This window comes from Pseudophryne corroboree, chromosome 5 (genome assembly GCF_028390025.1).
Source record: "Pseudophryne corroboree isolate aPseCor3 chromosome 5, aPseCor3.hap2, whole genome shotgun sequence".
Taxonomy (NCBI): Eukaryota; Metazoa; Chordata; class Amphibia; order Anura; family Myobatrachidae; genus Pseudophryne; species Pseudophryne corroboree.
The window spans coordinates 646954373-646974512 of NC_086448.1; positions in this window are offsets into that span (position 1 = coordinate 646954373).

Sequence of the window (20140 nt, forward strand, 5' to 3'; positions counted from 1 at the left end):
TGGGTGGGAGGGCCCAAGGACAATTCCATCTTGCACCTATTTTTTCTTTCATTTTTCTTTGCATCATGTGCTGTTTGGGGACAATTTTTTTGAAGTGCCATCCTGCCTGACACTGCAGTGCCACTCCTAGATGGGCCAGGTGTTTGTGTCGGCCACTTGTGTCGCTTAGCTTAGTCACACAGCGACCTTGGTGCGCCTCTTTTTTTCTTTGCATCATGTGCTGTTTGGGGACAATTTTTTTGAAGTGCCATCCTGCCTGACACTGCAGTGCCACTCCTAGATGGGCCAGGTGTTTGTGTCGGCCACTTGTGTCGCTTAGCTTAGCCATCCAGCGACCTCTGTGCAAATTTTAGGACTAAAAATAATATTGTGAGATGTGAGGTGTTCAGAATAGACTGAAAATGAGTGGAAATTATGGTTATTGAGGTTAATAATACTATGGGATCAAAATGACCCCCAAATTCTATGATTTAAGCTGTTTTTGAGGGTTTTTTGTAAAAAAAACCACCCGAATCCAAAACACACTCGAATCCGACAAAAAAATTTCAGGGAGGTTTTGCCAAAACGCGTCCGAATCCAAAACACGGCCGCGGAACCGAATCCAAAACCAAAACACAAAACCCGAAAAATTTCCGGTGCACATCACTAACATATATATATATATATATATACATATATATAGTAGTGTTTTATTCTTTTTATATATATATATATAGGCAGGCGACGGCGCGGCACTCAGGGCTTGAGGAAGAACGCAATAGGCGACAACCAAGTCTGCAACAACGTTTCAATCTTAATGTAACCTGATGAAAATCCATTAAGATTGAAACGTTGTTGCAGACTTGGTTGTCGCCTATTGCGTTCTTCCTCAAGCCCTGAGTGCCGCGCCGTCGCCTGCCTGCATCCTGTTAATTGCGAGGGCACCGGGTGAAGGTAACCTACATTATAGGAGTGCCGGACACATCGTTCCTTTTATATATATATATATATATATATATATGTCTATGTGTGTGTGTATATATATATATATATATATATATACTGTAGTGATTTATTCTTTATATATATATATATGCACATACTCTCCTGGGATGCGGTACTCCTGGCGATTTCAAATAATCATGCCTGTTTGAAGTTTCTTATTTGAAGCCGCCAGGAGTGCCGCATCCCAGGAGAGTATGTATTTACGTTTATGGAGGTAACCGGCTGCATTACTGGGAGAGCCGGGCATTTTGGTCGGTTATATATATATATATATATATATATACAGTAGAAGGTCCGGCTCTCCCTTCATTAGTGTCTGTGCGCCGGGTGCCTGAACGAGGAAGTGATAGCAACAGAAGGTAGATGGTACGGCACTCCAAGCGTCTTGAATAATTAAATCTTACACCAGCCAGAGAAGGCGACAGGGATGGCAGACTATTACAGCTGGAGGCCAGGTGGATTTATGAACTTGGAACTACTAGTCCAAAAGGCCTTAATGAGAAATTGAGCCTGAACATCTTCAAGTAGCTTTCTCTTTTTCCACCTAAAGCCTCTTATTTCTTCAGTACCTTCCTCTTGGGGATATGTATTTCTATACAAACCACTGAGACATTAGTCAGGATATAGTCCTTATGGTTCAGCTGTTGGTCTATTTATTTATTGGTTTTTGGTTCCATCTCTATAGGCTTCTTTCACGATCAGTCTGTGGTTCGTGATCGCCCTCTGTACCCCTTTAAGCCTTAACCCTTAGTTAAGGTGTCAATATTCTATGCGGCTTCCCAACTGATTTGTGTTATTTAATTCATGCCTGATGTCTCAATGGTTGCCTTTCTTTCCAATTTCCTTTTTCAATATGGTAGTAGGGTACTGTACTAACAGTCATGCACCTTTTGTTTTCACTCACGCAGCGCCGTAGCCCGGCCGCTAGGCGTCTATGGTTACCACGGCAACCAGACGCGATTCCAATGACGACATCAGTGGGTGACCAGAAGTGAAGCGGCTTGCAGCGCGGCCGGGACGGCGTCTGAGCACGGACCGGGATTCTCTGTTATTTAAGGTATGTCGCTCACACATTGTACACTTTGTTCACTTTATATATATATATATTCAAATAAGTCCAGCACTCTCCTCTTAGCAGTTAACCTCTTGAGTGTCAGTGCAGCTGTGAATATACTCCGGAGGTTCTCAATGATAGAAAACATGCACTACACTGCAGATCTGTTTAGAAAGGAATATTTTACTTCATGCTAATTACGATGTTTCTGGGATTGCACAAATGTATGCTTCTTGAAGACTGGGTGTGCAATCCTAAAACTTCGTAATTATCGTGAAGTAAAATATTCATTTCTAAACAACTCTGCAGTGCATGTTTTCTATCATTGAGAACCTCCATATATAATGTGAATGGAGAGCCGGCACTCACTGTTGTTAAACTTGAAGTGTGCCCGGTTGCCATCAAGTATAATGCATATAGTCCATCATACAAGGTGCGGCACTCACGGGTTCTAATGCAAACAGAATACAGCAGGTTTTCCTGGCTTGTCAACATTTCATTTACTCACATAAATTTAGTCAGGATACAACAACATTTATATGAATAAATGAAACGTTAACAAGCCAGGAAAACCTGCTGCATTCTACTTAAAACCCGTGAGTGCCGCACCTCGTATGATGGACGAGATAGATAGATAGATAGATAGATAGATAGATAGATAGATAGATAGATAGATAGATAGATAGATAGATAGATAGATAGATAGATATGTTAATGTGGGATACTATTGTGCTGTGTAAAGTGATTAAGGGTCCACTACCATTTGGCATAGTCTGTATTTTTAGTTATTTATTTTATTATAATTTTTATAAATTTTAATTATTTTTTATCTATTTTTTTTTTGAGTGGGGGCGCGCTAAACTACTGCCTTGCCCCGGGTGCTGAAAATCCTAGTTTCGGCCCTGATGCCAATAACTAGATCTTGTCTAGAAGTGGCCACTACCTTTGTTGGTTGATCAACATACCATCAAGTCAATTTAATAGATTATGCTGATATTACTCCAAGACTAAGGATTTAATAACCCAAGGAGAAATAGTACCCAAACAATTCCTGAATAAAAAATATTACCCTGACTTGGTCCAACAGGCATTTTCAGAAAAATAAGAAAGACAGCCACTTCTAAAAACCCAAAGAACAAAAACAACAGGCAAAAGAAAAAGTGTATTGTATTACCCAAATCAACAAATCATCTCAGGGAATTATAGATATACTTAACAAACACTGGACTGTGTTACAAGATACTAATTTAAACAAAATGTTAAACAACAGACCTGACACTATAATATAATATATAGAAATGCCCCAGACCTCAAGAAAAAATTAGTACAGAATCACATTACAGTAAATCAAAAGGATCAATATAAACCACACTTGCCCCGGAAAAACCATCAGGTTTCAATTACTGTGGAAAATATTCAGACTGAACATCAATAAAGCACAACAGAATATGCTGTACTATATAAGAAACTGTTAATAAATAAAAAATAAATATGTAAAAAAAAAAAAGCAAAAATAAAACACATTTAGTTCCATAAACACAGGAAACACCACATAATCACATAATCCAACAAGGATTATCATGTAAAACCAAAGGAGTGATATAGAAACATCAGGCCATTTAAGAACAAAATGTATGAACACTAAGTGAATATCAGAATTGGGTATGATAACCATAGCAAATCAAGACATTTTAAAGAGAAACATAACTCAGGTTCCAAATGTGTAGATTTTATAGCTATAGAAAAACCATATAAAAACTGTTGAGTGGACCACATAGAAGTCATCAACAAGAAAGGATATGTACTCTACACCCAGTGGACTCAATATAGACTACAATACTATACCCCAGTGTGACTCTCTCAAATGTCACCCTCTACCTCGCCTTTCTGCTGGAGAAACTGTGGCCTCCAGGGTACCATAGCTGATGTCTGGTGGATCTGTCCTTTCCTTGAATCTTTTTGGACATGTGTTCATGGGTTCCTAAATAACCTACTTGGTTTTTCAATATCGAAGGATCCAATCCGTGGATCTTTCTTCTCTGTTAACCTACTCCCGGGCCTCTGCACACATTCCGCTAAATAGTTGTCCAATATTCTAGTTACTGCTAAAAGTTTAATAGCTCGCAACTGGATAAACCCCCTTCCTCCAACCCTCTCTGCCCTTAATCACAATTCTGGAATATAGTGGAGATGGAAAGTATTACTTATTTTTTCCATGATAGAGACCACATGTTTACTCAAATGTTGGGTCCTTGACTCTCTTCAGATGGCAATCCCTTTACCTCTGTCTCCTGCACCCACACCTCCATCTGACACATGCTTGACGCGAAGAGATGACATGCTTAACCTGCTCCTACTTTTCCATGTCAAAATTTTTATGATTTCTTGTCTCTCTCCTTCTATCCTATGTGGCAACTTTTTTTCCTAATGTTCTCATCTAATGTTCAGTATGGTACTTTTACTATTTCTGTAGTCATGTTCCCCATTATAACCCTGCCCCACCTTTTCCCCCAATATCCTTTTTATCTATATATACTATTTTCCATTGTGCCTATTGTTGTATTAATTTCCCTTGCAAAACTGGCTCACGTCTACTACTCATTGTACTTGTTTTGCCTACACTTGTGAGCCCTCAAAATAAAGAATGAAAAAAATCCTAATCTTGTTTAACATAAGATAATTGACAATGTTAAACACCTTCTATCCCCCCAGACTTTCCCCATATATCATTACCTTCCCAATTTAAACACCATAACATATATTTAAAAATGTTCGACACAAAAGCTCAATTCTTTCAGAAATCCTTGTCTCCTTAACTACCCCTTGCCTATTCTTACCGTACTGATTTTGTTTTACTAGCATTAATTTCACATTAATCTACCTATTTTTCTGCTTCTGATTCACTCTGCCAATTTTATCCTTTTTTCTAAATCTCTTTATCTTTCAATAGGAAACAAACTAACACCATCCCCCAATTAATCAGATTATCCCACAGCTGGTTCACTACAGAACATGCATAGATATCACAATGCCACACCCACATTATCAACCCAACTCATTGACACCCAAAACAGGTGAGCTGTACTTATATGACCACTATACATCCCACAATACACTTTCTTGAAAAAGGCTCTTATTAGCCAAACCATGTCAGTAGGAAGATACAATACAAATCCATTTAATTCTCACCCTAGTCATCTAGCGACCTGGGTGGTCTTCTGTATGCCGGCGGTCGGGCTCCCGGCGCTCAGTATACCGGCGCCGGGAGCCCGACAGCCGGCATACCGACACTTATTTTCCCTCGTGCACTTTCGAGCACAGTAGCGAGTGACTGACAACAGGAGAGGGCGGTCTTCAGCTAAGGAGGTGGTGCTCCAGGTGCCTGTCAAGGAGTGATCCTCCCTGTGTGGACAGAAACAGGTATTTCATAACTACACATTAGCTACAGAAGCAAAGTGGACAGGATAGTAATTATGCTACAGATTTCTGCCTCAGCAAAACTTAAACCTGCCACTAGCTATACATAATTAACCTTTACAAGTACATAGAGTCAGCATGATAGTCCAGGAGGTGATAGGGAAGCCCAAAAAGGATCCAATTGACATATTTATATAAATCTCTTCAGCCAATATTCCAGTCATGGATAGTTATTGATACCAAGTGTGAGAGACAAACTTTTCTTGCACTGTTCTCTCTTGCAGGAATTCCCCTGAAAAAATAATTTTGAATTATCATAGGTCTCTGCAGAGGGAGATTTATGCAGCAATAAAGTCAACTCAGTATTAAAAGTAAAATACACTGATCAAAAAAATAAAGGGAACACTAAAATAACACAATGTAATTCCAAGTCAATCACACTTCTGTGAAATCAAACTGTCCACTTAGGAAGCAACACTGATTTACAATCAATTTCACATGCTATTGTGCAAATGGAATAGACAACAGGTGGAAATTATAGGCAATTAGCAAGACACCCCCAATAAAGAAGTTGTTCTGCAGGTGGTGACCACAAACCACTTCTCAGCTCCTATGCTTTCTGGCAGATGTTTTGGTCCCTTTTGAAAGCTGGCGGTGCTTTCACTCTAGTGGTAGCATGATACGGAGTCTACAACCCACACAAGTGGCTCAGGTAGTGCAGCTCATCCAGGATTGCACATCAATGCGAGCTGTGGCAAGAAGGTTTGCTGTGTCTGTTAGCGTAGTGTCCAGAGCATGGAGGCGCTACCAGGAGACAGGCCAGTACATCAGGAGACGTGGAGGAGGCCGTAGGAGGGCAACAACCCAGCAGCAGGACCGCTACCTCCGCCTTTGTGCAAGGAGGAACAGGAGGAGCACTGCCAGAGCCCTGCAAAATGACCTCCAGCAAGCCACAAATGCGCATGTGTCTACTCAAACGATCAGAAACAGACTCCATGAGGGTGGTATGAGGGCCCGACGTCCACAGGTGGGGGTTGTGCTTACAGCCCAACACCGTGCAGGACGTTTGGCATTTGCCAGAGAATAAGATTGGCAAATTCGCCACTGGCGCCCTGTGCTCTTCACAGATGAAAGCAGGTTCTCACTGAGCACATGTGACAGACATAACAGAGTCTGGAGATGCCAAGGAGAACGTTCTGCTGCCTGCAACATCCTCCAGCATGACCGGTTTGGCTGTGGGTCAGTAATGGTGTGGGGTGGCATTTCTTTGGGGGGCTGCACAGCTCTCCATGTGCTCGCCAGAGGTAGCCTGACTGCCATTAGGTACCGAGATGAGATCCTCAGACCCCTTGTGAGACCATATGCTGGTGCAATTGTCCCTGGGTTCCTCCTAATGCAAGGCAATGCTAGACCTCATGTGGCTGGAGTGTGTAAGCAGTTCCTGCAAGACGAAGGCATTGATGCTATGGACTGGCCCACCCGTTCCCCAGACCTGAATCCAATTGAGCACATCTGGGACATCATGTCTCGCTCCATCCACCAACTGCACCACAGACTGTCCAGGAGTTGGCGGATGCTTTAGTCCAGGTCTGGGAGGAGATCCCTCAGGAGACCATCTGCCACTTCATCAGGAGCATGCCCAGGCATTGTAGGGAGGTCATACAGACACGTGGAGGCCACACACACTACTGAGCCTCATTTTGACTTGTTTTAAGGACATTACATCAAAGTTGGATCAGCCTGTAGTGTGTTTTTTCACTTTAATTTTGAGTGTGACTCCAAATCCAGACCTCCATGGGTTAATACATTTGATTTCCATTGATAATTTTTGTGTGATTTTGTTGCCAGCACATTCAACTATGTAAAGAACAAAGTATTTAATAAGAATATTTCATTCATTCAGATCTAGGATGTGTTATTTTAGTGTCCCCTTTATTTTTTTGAGCAGTGTATATACACTGACCCATGCAGTAAGCTAAATTGTAACTTTTCTTTTCAGTTTTCAGTTGTTTAATCCAGAAACTTCCTTGCAACAGTCTAATGTTACTGTGATGTTCAATAATTCCCCTTTACCACCAAAATGCCAAGTCCAACCTGAGTAATTGGACACTATTTCAAGGTTTTTCAGTCTGTCATAGCAACTTGAAAACTCATTCACACCGCAGGCTCGGCCCGGGTCTTCCCTCTGCCGGCACTTGGAGATTATAACATCTCCAAGCACCGGTTATCCGGTTCTTCATATGTTTTTAGCAGAACCCATGTCACACTATTCACACCGCAGGCCACCCGGGTTGGTGTCGGGTTTGAACTTGGTAGCTACCAGGGTCAGATTCCCAGGTAACACAACCTGGGTATCCCTATCACACTAAACTTGGACCCGGGTTGCCCTGGCAATATGTAGGTTTGGTGTGAAAGTAGGCAATAATGACTCCTCAACTAAAGCTTATATCCAGCTATTAATTTCATTGTCAACCAGACATTGCTCTTTAATTATTACAGGGAAGAGCGAAGTAACATTGTGCATCACCGAGCTCATTATCTAGTTCAAACTTAAAGACATGTAAATTAGATTAAGGTTCTTATACTGCAGTATAACCTTAATTTATTGGTCAAAGTAGATTGATGTATTGAGCAAGTTATTTATTGTAAAGTGTTGTGAAGAGAACGCAACAATTAATTTAGCGCTAAAAGTATATTGCAATTTAAGAGTAATTTAAAATTGAACTTTATAATTGTATTGTTAAACTGAATCTTGAATGAGCTCACTTGTTTTTTGCAGAAAACATTGCCAGCGAAGACGTCTACTGATTAGTTCCTGTAAAATACAACTGAAACCATTTACAAACAATTGTATTTATTACCTGTGATTATGCTGTATAAAAATTACATTTAGGATCTAGGCTCTAGTAGGGGAACTTACCTCTCTACAATAAAGAGGTAGAAGAATTGAAAACCAAGTCTAGTTGAAAGTTTAGTTGTAATGCAATGTATCACTGATGTTACAAAAATCTAAAATCACTAAAGGCTTAGCATGCTTTGGGATTACCACACTACTGCTGCTCTCTAATTTTTCACCAATATTCTATTGTAATGATTTACTGAATTAATTTATTAAATTGATGTTGATAAAAATACATTAATTTAGACCAGGTAAGTGAAATGCCCAGGTGCAAAATACCATGTTGGAGTGTATGAACTGATCATCCTTGAAATGTTCCTACAGCTTAATTGGAGTCCACCTGTGGTATATTCAGTTGATTGGACATGATTTGGAAAGGCACACACCTCTCTATATAAGGTCCCACATTTGACAGTGCATGTCTGTGCACAAACCAAGCATGAAGTCAAAGAAATTGTCTGTAGACCTCCGAGACAGGATTGTCTCCAGACACAAATCTGGGGAAGGGTACAGAAAAATATCTGCTGCTTTGAAGGTCTCAATAAGCACAGTGGCCTCCATCATCCAAAACATCATCCAAAAATGGAAGAAGTTCGGAACCACCAGGACTCTTCCTAGAACTGGCCGGTCATCTAAACTGAGCGATCGGGGGGAAAGTACCCTAGTCAGGGAAGTGACCAAGAACCCGATGGTCACTCTGTCAGAGCTACAGTATTCCTCTGTGGAGAGAGGAGAACCTTCCAGAAGGACAACCATGTCTGCAGCAATCCACAAATCAGTCCTGTATGGTAAAGTGGCTAGACGGAAGCCACTCCTTAGTAAAAAGCACATGGCAGCCCACCTGGAGTTTGACAAAATGCACCCAAAGGACTCTCAGACCATGAGAAACAAAATTCTCTGGTCTGATGAGACAAAGATTGAACTCTTTGGCGTGAATGCCAGGCGTCATGTTTGGAGGAAGCCAGGCACCGCTCATCCCCAGGCCAATGCCATCCCTACAGTGAAGCATGGTGGTGGAAGCATCATGCTGTGGGGATGTTTTCCAGTGGCAGGAACTGGGAGACTAGTCCGGATAGAAAGATGAATGCAGCAATATACAGAGACATCCTGGATGAAAATCTGCTCCAGAGCGATCTTGACCTCAGACTGAAGCGACGGTTCATCTTTCAGCAGGACAACGACCCTAAGCACACAGTAAAGATAGCAAAAGAGGCAGCTATGTGAATGTCCTTGAGTGGCCCAGCCAGAGCCCAGACTTGAACTCTGGAGAGATCTGAAAATGGCTGTGCACAGACGCTTCCCATCCAACTTGATGGAGCTTGAGAGGTGCTGCAAAGAGGAATGGGTGAAACTGCCCAAAGATAGGTGTGCCAAGCTTGTGGCATCATATTCAAAAAGACTTGAGGCTGTAATTGCTGCCAAAGGTTCATCAACAAGGTATTGAGCAAAGGCTGTGAATACTTATGTACATGTGATTTCTATTTTTAATAAATTAGCAAAAACCTCAAAAAGACATTTTTCATGTTGTCATTATGGGGTATTGTGTAGTTAGAATTCTGAGGGAAAAAATAGGATTTTATATACCTACCGGTAAATTCTTTTCTCGTAGTCCGTAGAGGATGCTGGGGTTCCATTTAGTACCATGGGGTATAGATGGGTCCACTAGGAGCCACTGGCACTTTAAGAGTTTAATAGTGTGGGCTGGCCTCTCTCTCTATGCTCCTCCTACCAGACTCAGTCTAGAAACTGTGCCCAAGGAGACGGACATACTTCGAGAGAAGGAAATACACAGATAGTGGTAAGATTCACACGAGCTCACACATGACAAAACGAAAGCCAAGCTATCCAACTTGAAACAATTCAGCAATGACTGAACCAACAATTCTTAACCAAGTAATAATGCAGGAAAACGAAGCACTGGGCGAGCGCCAAGCATCCTCTATGGACTACGAGAAAAGGATTTACCGGTAGGTATATAAAATTCTATTTTCACTTATGTCCTAGAGGATGCTGGGGTTCCATTTAGTACCATGGGGATGTACCAAAACTCCCAGTACGGGAGGGACCGTCTTGAGATTCCTGCAGAACACATCGACCAAACTTTAGGTCCTCAGAGGCCAAAGTATCGAACTTGTAGAACTTAGAAAACGTGTTCAACCCTGACCAAGTAGCTGCTCGGCAAAGCTGAAGAGCCGAGATACCCTGGGCAGCCGCCCAGGAAGAACCCACTTTACGGGTAGAGTGGGCATGAACAGATTTTGGAATCGGCAAACTTGCCATAGAATAAGCATGCTAGATAGTAAGCATGATCCAGCGAGAAATTGTCTGCTTAGAAGCAGGACACCCAATCTTGTTGGGATCATAAAGGACAAACAGTGCGTCCGACTTCCTGTGACGAGTAGTTCTCTTCACATATATTTTCAAAGCCCTCACAACATCCAAGGACTTTGAGGTAATCGAGTTGTCAGTAGCCACAGGCACCACAATAGGTTGGTTGATATGGAAAGCCGACATAACCTTTGGAAGTAATTGCTGACGTGTTCTGAGCTCAGCTCTATCCTCATGGAAAATCAAGTAGGGGCTCTTGTGCGACAATGCCCCCAATTCTGACACACATCTTGCAGATGCCAATGCTAACAGTGTGACCGCCTTCTAAGTAAGAAACTTTATGTCCACCTCCTGTAAAGGTTCGAACCAATCTGATTGCAGGAACTGCAGCACCACATTAAGATCCCAAGGTGCCGTAGAAGGCAAAAAGGGTGGTTGGATGTGCAGATCTCCTTTCAAGAATGTCTGAACCTCAGGGAGAGCAGCCAATTGTTTCTGGAAGAAAATGGACAAGGCCGAAATCTGGACCTTTATGGAGCCCAAGCGTATGCCCACATCCACACCTGCTTGCAGAAAGAGGAGAAACGTCCTAGTTGAAACTCCACCATAGGAAACTTCTTGGATTCACACCAAGACACATACTTTTTCCAAATCCAATGGTAATGTTTAGCCATTACAGGTTGAGTATCCCTTATCCAAAATGCTTGGGACCAGAAGTATTTGGGATATCGGATTTTTCCGTATTTTGGAATAATTGCATACCATAATGAGATATTATGGTGATGGGACCTAAGTCTAAGCACAGAATGCATTTATGTTTCATATACACCTTATACACACAGCCTGAAGGTAATATTAGCCAATATTTTTATTATCTTTGTGCATTAAACAAAGTGTGTGTATATTCACACAATTAATTTATGTTTCATATACACCTTATACACACAGCCTGAAGGTCATTTAATACAATATTTTTAATAACTTTGTGTAATAAACAAGGTTTGTGTACACTGAGCCATCAGAAAACAAAGGTTTCACTATCTCAGTCTCACTCAAAAAATTCTGTATTTCGGAATATTCCATATTTCAGAATATTTGAATACGGGATACTCAACCTGTACTCCCTTCCTAGCTTGGATCAGAGTAGGAATGACTTTGCTCGGAATGCCCTTCCGAGCTAAGATCTGGCGTTCAACCTCCATGCCATCAAACGTAGCTGTGGTAAGTCTTGATAGGCCCTGTTGTAGAAGGTCCTCGCAAAGAGGAAGAGGCCTTGGATCCTCCAGCAGTAATTCCAGAACATCCGCGTACCAAGTCCTTCTTGGCCAGTCCGGAGCAATGAGGATCACCTGAACTCTTATTCTTTTTATTCTTTTGAGAATCCTTAGGATGAGTGGAAGTGGAGGGAATACATACACTGACTGGAACATCCACGGAGTTACCAGGGCATCCACCGCCACTGCTTGTGGGTCTCCTGACCTGGAACAGTACCTCCGAAGCTTCGTGTTGAGGCAAGATGCCATTATGTCTGTCTGAGGTACACCCAATAGGCTTGTTATCTCTGCGAATACCTCCGAGTGGAGGCCCCATTCTCCTGGACAGAGATTGTGTCTACAGAGGAAGTCCGCTTCCCAGTTGTCCACTCCCGGAATGAAGATCGCCGACAGTGCCACCGCATGCCTTTCTGCCCAGAGAAGGATTCTTTTTACCTCTGACATTGCAGCTCTGCTTTTCATTCCCCCCTGCCTGTTTATGTAGGACACCGCTGTGATGTTGTCCGACTGAACCTGAATGGCTTGATCTTGCAGAAGATGTGCCGCTTGTAGAAGGCTGTTTTATATGGCCCTTAGTTCCAGAATGTTTATTGGAAGGATAGCTTCCTGACTTGACCACTTTCCTTGGAAGTTTTCCCCCTGGGTGACTGCTCCCCAACCTCTGAGACTTGCATCCATGATTAGAAGGATCCAATTCTATATCCCGAACCTGCGGCCCTTGAGTAGGTGAGAAGTCTGCAGCCACCAAAGAGTGAAATTCTGGCTTTTGGCGACAGGCGTAGCCGCTGGTGCATGTGAAGATGTGATCCGGAACACTTGTCCAGGAGATCCAGCTGGAAGAATCTCACATGGAATCTTCCATACTGCAGAGCCTCGTAGGAGGCTACCATATTTCCCAGAAGGCGAGTGCACTGATGAACCGAAACCCGGGCTGGCCTCAGGACATCCCGGACCATTGACTGGATCACCAATGTTTTCTCCACTGGTAGAAACACCCTCTGTACTTCCGTGTTGAGTATCATCCCCAGGAAAGGCAGTTTCCTTGTCGGCTCCAAATGCGATTTTGGAAGGTTCAGGATACACCCATGATTCTGGAGTAGTTGAGTTTAGAGAGCAATACTCTGCAACAGCCTCTCCCTGGAGGATGCCTTTATCAGCAGATCGTTCAAATATGGAATTATGTTCACTCCCTACTTGCGGAGGAGCATAATCTCTGCCATAACCTTGGTGAGCACTCTCGTGCTGTGGAGAGGCCAAATGGCAATGTCTGGAACTGATAGTGACAGTCCTGTAGTGCAAACCGTAGATAGGCCTGGTGAGGTGGCCAGATCGGAATGAGAAGGTACGCATACTTGATATCCAGGGATACTAGGAATTCCCCCTCCTCCAGATCAGAGACTACATCTTGAATTTGAAAACCTTCAAGTAGGGGTTCAATGACTTTAGGTTCAATATTGGTCTTACCGAACCGTCCGGTTTCAGTACCACAAACAGGTTTGAGTAGTAACCCCCGGTTTTGTAGGTGAGGTGGACCTGGAACAATGACATTTGCTTGTACCAATTTTTGAATAGATTCCTGCAGGATAGTACTTTCTGTCAGCGAAGCTGGTAAGCCCGATTTGAAGAATTTGTGAGGTGGGAGTTCCTGAAATTCTACTCTGTACCCCTGGGCAACAATATCTTTTACCCAGGGGTCTAGGCATGATGACACCCAGATGTGACTGCAATCTTTGAGTCTCGCTCCCACCTGCCCGATCTCCAGGCTGGGAGGTCAACCGTAATGTTGAAGATTTTGAGGAAGCAGAACCTGGTTTTCTGGATTTTCCCCGACCTCATCTAAAGAAGTTGGGGGTACCCTTGGATTTTTTTAAATTTTGCGGTTCGAAAGGACTGCAGTATAGGTGTAGGATATGATTTCCTAGCCGGTGCAGCTGCGGAGGGAAGAAAGGTCAACTTACCCACAGTTGCCTTGGATATCCACGTATACAGTGCATCCCCAAACAGGGCCTCACTTGTAAAGGGTAGGTTCTCCACACTTTTCTTGGATTCTGCATCCGCAGACCATTGATGTAGCCAGAGCCCCCTGTGTGCCAAGACTGCCATGGATGTAGCCCTTGCATTAAGCAGGCCAATGTCCTTCATGACCTCTACCATGAAGCCTGCAGAATCCTGTATGTGACGTAAAAACAAGTCAATGTCACCCCTATCCATAGAATCTAATTCTTCAAGTAAGGTGCCTGACCACTTTACTATGGCTCGATAAATCCACGCACAAGCAATAGTGGGTCTCAGAGCCACTCATGTAGCAGTGTATAGTGATTGAGCGTAGTCTCAATCTTACAGTCAGCTGGCTCCTTTAAGGAGGCTGTGCCAGGGACAGGTAAATCAACCTTTTTTGACAACCTAGATACAGAAGTGTCCACTATAGGTGGGTTTCTGCCACTTCTTTCTATCCTCTTCAGGGAAAGGGAAAGCAATGAGAATTCTTTTAGGGATTTGGAATTTTTCTCTGGGTTTTCCCAGGACTTTTCAAACAAGAAGTTTAACTCCTTAGAAGCAGGGAAGGTGAGTGAGGATTTCTTATTTAAGGTAAAATAAGTCTCCTCGTCCTGCACAGGAACCTTCTCAGTAATATGCAAAACATCCCTAATGGCTTCAATCATTAGTTACACCCCTTTAGCAAGGGTTGCACACCCCCCTCCCGCATATCCCCATCACCGTTCCCTGTATCAGAGTTGGTATCAGTGTCAGCTTGCATTATCTGGGCAAGTGTATGTTGTTATGGGTATGTAGGTGGGATTTTAGACAAAGTAGTGGGGGGCTGAATACATCATATCCTCCACAGATTTTCTCAAAACTGCATCTCTTTTTCAGTATGTGACATATTTGCTGAAATCTGGAACATCATTCCCCTTAAAGAATCCACCCATGTGGGTTCAGATCCAGAAGGTGGAGAAATGATAGTGCAGTCTTGAGTACATGGAATAGACTCCTCAGGAGAAGATAAACATTCTGTAGCACAGGACAAAGAGTCCTTAGACATTGTAATGTGGGATATGCACACTTACACACATACATAGGAAAATGTCAGACACAGTTTCCCCCAGAGTACCTTCAGAGAGTCACAGAGTATAAGGAGCCAGCCGCACCGTGCCCTCTTAGGCTTTTATTATGATAAAAACCCAGCACTGACTAGGTAACCTTAATAGGTTAACTAGCACCTAATTACACTCCCCCCCTGTACATAACACCCTGGTACTACAGTGGAGTTATGTGGAGGGCAGCGCTCCCTGTCAGCATTCCGTCTGTCGATCTGCAGGGATAAATGGCGCTGGTGAGTGCTGGAGCCGCTCTGAGGAGAAGCCCCGCCCCCCACAATGGCAAGCAGCTCTTCCGCACTTATTATTTATACTGGCAGAGGAATTTGTGCTAACAGTGGGATTAGCCCGTTAGCTATTTATCAGTGTAGGGTTTGCGCGCTGGCTCAGGACGCCCCTCCAGCGCCGACATATATAAGATGTTGCTGAGCCCTCCATGGAGTGCAGCCTTGTGTGAGCTACGCTCCTACCCTTGTACCACTATACCCGCTGGTGCCCCTTTTACCGGGACGCCGGCGCTGTACTCACCACTCTTCTATCTTCTGGCTCTGTTAGGTGGTGGCAGCCGTGCTGCGGGAGTGAGCGGTCGCCTCGTGGGCTTGCGGTCATTTCCCTCAAGAGCTCAATGTCCTGTCAGCGGAGTAGAGAACTATTAACTCTTTATTAAGTTGGTTCCTTCTCCCCACCTAAGTCGGTAGGAGGGGCATAGAGGGAGGGGCCAGCCCACACTTTTAAACTCTTAAAGTGCCAGTGGCTCCTAGTGGACCCGTCTATACCCCATGGTACTAAATGGAGCCTCAGTATCCTCTGGGACGTAGGAGAAAAATAATTTATTCCATTTTGGAATAAGGCTGTAACATAACAAAATGTGGAAAAAGTGAAGGGCTGTGAAAACTTTCCAGATGCACTGTATGTGACATCCCATTGGGTGAGTAAGAGGACGGTGTGGTATAAGTGAAGTATTTACTTAAAGTACCTGGATATTGCCGAGTTAGAAGTGGTCTACTCACAGCCTCTATCAGCAATGACAGTTTTTTTTTCCTTTCTATGGCAGAGAGGTAAGGGCTCCCACTCCAAGACACAATAAATTCACAATTGTTTTTATATATATATATATATATATATATATATATATTCATTTATTGCAGTAGAGAAAATACTTCCAAGGTTTTTTAGGTGTTTTGTCTGTGTGTTGGCATTAGTGCAGAACTGAAAGCATTTACTTCCATATTTTTTTTACATTTCCAAGCATTACTTCTCTTTGACAAGCAGTCTATCAACTTATCTTTAATATAATTATCATTCGGATGTTTTATTCTTTCATCCTCCAATCCCATCTGGATATTTCCAAATTCACTTAATGACTAATCTGGAATGGTTTGATTGCCATTAAATGCCAATTTACAGCTTTTTGGAAGAATGTGGACTTTCCCTCCTTCTCCTCTATAGTGTAGAGAGAATGAAGTTTATTTATAACATTTAATTTATTTCAATGGTTATAATTCCCTGCTTAAATGGGTAGTATGGATGGTGTATGGGCAGTATGGATGGAGTAATGGTTAGCATTACTGCCTCACAACACTGAGGTCATGGGTTTGATTCTCACCATGGCCTTAACTTTGTGAAGTTTCTATATTCTCCCCATACTTGCATGGGTTTTCCTTTGGGTACTCCGGTTTCCTCCCACAATCCATAAATATACCTGATGGTGAATTTACTCTCAACAAAAATTAATCCTAGTGTGTAAGTGTGTGTGCGTACATGTCTTTAGGGCATACTAGGTGCCAAGTGGTACTTATATGCTTTCAAATTCCCTGTTTCTTAAATTTTCCTCAATTTTGTTTAATCGGATCCCTCCCAGGTCCTAAACTCAGAAGTGCATCTATTGCAAAGGACAGCTCATATCGGGAGAGCTGTCCTTTAAAAGTTTAATCACATTTCTATGTACATACTGGCGTTATTAACATTGGTATGTACCCGATAAGTGGCGGGATGTATCGCACCACAGATGCCGCCAAATATGTTATAAAACAATTTCCATTTATTGTAATAAAATTATTTATACAATAAAATCATTGTATACATATATATATATATATATATATATATAAAAACAAAAACATAAAAAATATCAAATAATAGAAGCAGAGAAAGCAGATATAAGGGTATATGCAATTGCGGTCGAATTGCCGGCAAAGTAATAAAAACGGGGCATTTTCGACAAAAAAACATGTCGAATTGGATTCGACAATGCAATACAGTACTTTTCGACAAAAAAAACGGCCGTTTCAGATTCGACTTTTTCAAATTCGACAGTTGTCAAATTCGACATGTCTGCACTGTTAAAAATGCGGCTTTTCGACAAAAGTATATTCAATTGAAGAATGTCGATTCGACAACAGTGCTTTTCGACAGTAATTTCGTCAATTTCATTCCGCCTCACTTTGCTGGCGGAATCTAATAAAAAAAATTAAAACATTTTTGTTTTGTTTTTTTATTGCTAATAGCATATCTATTTATATTAGAAGGGATTATGTACTTGGTTTGTCTATTAGGAGACACAAGTATTATTTATAGATTTTTTAAAAGAATATTTTTTTTTAACTGACTAAAATATAGAGAGAGCATGGTTTTCAGTGGGAAAGGGTGGGAATGAGTTAAAATCACGAAAAAAAATGCGTGGGGTCCCCCCTCCTAAGCATAACCAGCCTCGGGCTCTTTGAGCCGGTCCTGGTTGTAAAAATATGGGGGGGAAATGGACAGGGGATCCCCCGTATTTTTAGAACCAGCACCGGGCTCTGCGTCTGGTCCTGGTGCAAAAAATACGGGGGATAAAAAGCGTAGGGGTCCTCCGTATTTTTTGAACCAGCACCGGGCTCCACTAGGTGGAGAGATAATGCCACAGCTGAGGGACACTTTTATACCGGTCCCTGTGGCCGTGGCATTAAATCCCCAACTGGTCACCCCTGGCCGGGGTACCCTGGAGGAGTGGGGACCCCTTAAATCAAGGGGTCCCCCCCTCCAGCCACCGAAGGGCCAGGGTTGAAGCCCGAGGCTGTCCCCCCATCCATGGGCTGCGGATGGGGGGCTGATAGCCTTGTGTAAAATCAAAGAATATTGTTTTTTTCAGAAGAACTACAAGTCCCAGCAAGCCTCCCCTGCAAGCTGGTACTTGGGGAACCACAAGTACCAGCATGCAGGGGTAAAACAGGCCCGCTGGTACCTGTAGTTCTTCTGCAAAAAAATACCCAAATAAAAACAGGACACGCACACCTTGAAAGTAAAACTTTATTACATACATGCCGACACACACATACTTACCTATGTTCACACGCCGACTGTGTCCACATCTCCATCTGTTGACGTCTCCAAGAATCCGGGGTACCTGGAAATAAAATTATACTCACCTAAATCCAGTGTCCTGTTATTAGGTGTAATCCACGTACTTGGCAAAAAAAACAAACCGCATACCCGGACCACGGACTGAAAGGGGTCCCATGTTTACACATGGGACCCCTTTCCCCAAATGCTGAGACCCCCCGTGACTCCTGTCACAGAGGGTCCCTTCATCCAATCAGGGAGCGCCACGTCATGGCACTCTCCTGATTGGCTATGCGCGTCTGAGCTGGCAGACAGTGCATCGCAAAGCCGCTCCATTATATTCAATGGTGGGAACTTTGCGGTCAGCGGTGAGGTTACTCGTAGTCAGCCGCAGATGTGTTGCATATTTTTGTGGGGTTTTGGGTGTAGACCCTTGTTGGCCACCATCTCTCCAAGTCATCCAAGGCAATCTCCTGGGAGGAGCTGAAGAATCTGTTCCCCAGGAAGAAGATGGCCAACACTGGGGATAATGGGGTGACCTGGAGCCTTAAGGCAAGGGGAAACCTGAAGACTCTTTCTCGTTAAGGGGCCTTTGACTCCAGAGATTGGGGATGTCAATTGCACTTTGGTGAAGGAGGATCTAAAGATTCTAATTTTCCATCATTGTGGCCTTTTGGCCATGAGGGCTTGGAGAGAAACTGTGCTCTTTTCCTTTTGGAGAGGGTCCAAAGACTCAAGCCCCCAGCACAGGTCTACACTACACTGATTAATTGGAGCATGCACCTCAGGAAAAATAAATAAATAAATTGATGCCCAGGAATATCAGGCATGTCCAGCAAGTATATACTAGCGCACCAAATACAAAAGTGCTCAAAGAGGATCTCATGTGAAAACTAGTTTTCTACAAAAATTGTGTAACAGTGCTAATCCACTGCATGTGTGCATGGGTGGGAGGAGTGGATGTTAATAAATATGGGCATCATCTAAGAGGAGTTGAAGAAAGTGGCATGATAAAAGTTGGTAATGAAGGAAGGTGGGTTTTATGATATACAAAAACTTAATGAAAAGATTAAAGTTTAAAAAGTAAGCAATAGTGGCATAAAAGAATGTAAGAAGGGGATGCAGTCAATTTACTTACAATAAAAAACCCCTGGTGGTCAAAATACCGACAACCATTGACCAACAGTCAAAATCCCGGCAAAGTCAAAATCCCGACAAGGTCAAAATACAGACATTTAAAAAGTCAAAAAGTCGACATGAGTTTTTCATGAGTTTTTTATTGAAACCGACTTGTTCATACTTTACCATCCCATTGGACCCGGAGGGGGAATATAATAGTGTGCCGAGCACAGCGAGGCACCGTGACAAAAGCATGGTGTGCGCAGCGAGCCATGCGAGGGGACGCGGTACACTTATACAGTGTCCATGGTGACCTATGTCGACATACATACCCCCCAAAAAATAAAAACTTGTGTCGACTTTTTGACCGTTGGGATTTTGATTGTAGGTATTTCATACTAAACCCGTAAGAAGAGGTAGGATAGTTTGTGATATGATATACCATTTAAGACTGCATGTTACATATATTCTTACATATAAAAGTCTACTATTATTAAACGACTGTACTCTGTTCCTGCAGCAATCATGCTTTAATGTGTCCCCTTGGCTATTAGTAATCCTTGTGGTGGGAGTGGGCAATCTTTTATGACTTTCAGAATTATATTGGTGCATAGATCACAGTCTGTGAGCATTTAACAGCCAGGAA